Consider the following 2,881-nt stretch of genomic DNA (forward strand, 5'->3'; position numbering starts at 1 on the left):
ACTGACTGCTCCAGGTGTAATGTGAGGCTGCTGAAGAAGTAAAAAATGACTCACTGGTTCTGGTTTCAGCCACTCACTGGACTGCAGGGCCCTTCATTTTTAGCCCAGAGAAACATTTGTTACTACCTCACTGTGTTCCAAGCACCAGGTTGAGCCCTGCGGTTTGGAAGTTAAATCGTAAATGGTCCCTGCCCTTAGGGAATGGGAAGTTGGATAAGGCAGGGTGGTGGATGGTAGTGATGGCCTCAATTATTCACCTCGTCCCTTTGCTGCACCTTTCCACCACGTGCGGGTCACCCTGCCCTGGCCCTGAACGCTGGGCTTAAGCCAGTGGCTTGCTCAGGGCAGTGAGATGTTAGCAGCCATGACGGCGAGCAGAAGTGAAATGGGCCTGGGCTTTGGCACCTGCTCTGTCTGATACTCTGTCATCACCATGAAGTTGAGATGGAATAAAGCCCTACGTGGACACACTCATTTCTGGTTGCATTGACAGCATCTTGAAATAGGATGGAGGCAGGAGGAAGCACAAATATCACACAGATCTCTTGCTGTTAATTATTTGTCTGCAAATGGGCTTGAATTGGCAGAATATTATATATGTAAGAGGAATCTGGCTGCTGCATGTGCCCTATAGGGTCTAGCCTAAGCCATGAACTTCCACAAATTAGAAAAATATATCCTTTCTCTGAGGGTAGAGACAGCTCAGTGACAGGGAGAAGGCTTGAAAAAGGGTGCACCTTAGCCTCACACTTGCCCTCCTGCCCCTGCGTCCTTGTGCAGTGGACAACCAGCCCTACTGTGCTAGCCCTGCCTAAATCTTAGGTAGGACTTTCTTTAGTATCAGAAGCTTATGTGGGTGCCAGAAAGTCAAGTCTCCTCATTAATTCAGTGCTAGTGCATTTGTCAGCTCGTTTTAGAAATGAGCTGTAAGGGGGAAAACACACTACTTAATGAGGGTGTGTTAAAGAAGGGTGTGTTAAAGAAATGTTTCCTCGGGCGCCTGGGTGGCTCAGTTGGTTAAGCCACTGCCTTCGGCTCAGGTCATGATCCTGGAGTCCCGGGATCGAGTCCCGCATCGGGCTCCCTGCTCGGCAGGGAGTCTGCTTCTCCCTCTGACCCTCTCCCCTCTCATGTGCTCTCTCTCTCTCTCATTCTTTCTCTCAAATAAATAAATAAAATCTTAAAAAAAAAAAAAAAAGAAATGTTTCCTCAAAGAAGGGTAACTTCTTTGGAGGAAAATATAAGGAGAAAAAAAAAAACTTGTCCAAGAGGTAAATTCTAGGCTTTACAGATTTCTGTCAATATTCAATTAAAACATGTCTTTGTTCAGTGGCTGGATTTTATTGAACTGATATGCCTACAAGGTCTGGAATGGAAGTTGGGGTCCGAACATGCCACCAGCTGGTCATTCAACCTGAGCGAGCCACACAGCCTCTCATGTTCATCAGTTAGTTGGAGTGATTGGATCACATGATCCTCTAAGGCACTTCTAGGTGGGACTCAGAAGAATCCATTATTTTTGTCTTAACCAGCATGAATCACAATGGCAAAAATGACTGAAAAAGAAAAGCCAAAAAAATTCACGTTTGTGCGTGTGGGTGAAAATTTGGGGCTTCCTGAGACATAGAGGAACAATAAACTTAACTGAACTGTACTTTTGTTGTGATTCCAACCACATGGAGTCAGTGAAGGAAAGAAAAGAACATTGAGTCTTGCTGAATGTGCAACTGATATTTATATTGTAAATTAATATATTTTTCTAATCTTGTTGCAGCCTAACAGAGATGGTAGGAACAAATCATTATATTTACAAAACTGATCTGTTCACATTTAAAGAGTGTAGAGAAATACAAAACCATGCAATTAGGCCAGCAGTTTAGCAGCCTCATTAAGTAGTGTGTATATTTTCCATATGCTCTCATTTCATTTTATGTAATCTTGCCATAAACATCAGGTAAGTAGGAACAGTGTTCTCATTTGTAAATCATATCCTGTAGGTTAAATGCTGACATCCATGTTTGAGGCTTTCTAATTCACATCTAATAGCACGTATTCATCACACTTCAAGGAAGTGATTACAAATGTTTTGGCATCAGAAAAAAATAATTTGCCTTTTGAATTATTTGGGGAAAAATCCCTTAATTTTTTTATCCGGTAATATGACATAATTTTACTGTGCTTTTTGCATAAAACACTTAGGAATTTACCATGACAAAGAATCACCTTTATTTTCACAGAATAACCCGTTAACAGAAGTATCGAGTACTTAATATACTTAAGTACTTAATATACTATACTGTATTAGTAATAAGGAATACAATTAAGTAGTATGGGAATATAGGACCAATTTTCAAGGACCCTGGAGTGCAATTTTAAAACCCACAAAATTTTACCATCACATTAGATCCGATGAATACATTTGGATATATTCATATGATGATATAATTTGCAACAATCTAAAAGTACAAACACTAGATACAAACTGCAGTATGGAGGAATCTCACACACATAATAATGAATGAAAGTAACCGGACAAAAAGAGTACATTCTACCTGATTCCATTTATATGAAGTTCAAAAACAGGTAAAACAATTCTATGGTCTTAGAATAGTGATTACTGGTGGTGGTGGTGGTGGTGGTGTGTGTGGTACTGCCTGGGAAGGAACGTGAGGGAACTTTCTGGAATGTTGAAAATATTTTGATCCAGGTGGTGATCACATAGGAATTTCTGGAAGTGAAAATTCCTTGAGCTCCCACTTAGGATTTTCATGTTTTATTGCATATATGCTATACTGTCATAATAACAATCCTCACCATCACACAGCACTTTGGACTTCGGCAATTTACTCATATTCTAAGCCTGGCTCACATGTAGAAAATT

The sequence above is a fragment of the Callorhinus ursinus genome, unplaced genomic scaffold (genome assembly GCF_003265705.2).
Source record: "Callorhinus ursinus isolate GAN/ISIS: 27379988/994484 unplaced genomic scaffold, GSC_fseal_2.0 scaffold29, whole genome shotgun sequence".
NCBI lineage: Eukaryota > Metazoa > Chordata > Mammalia > Carnivora > Otariidae > Callorhinus > Callorhinus ursinus.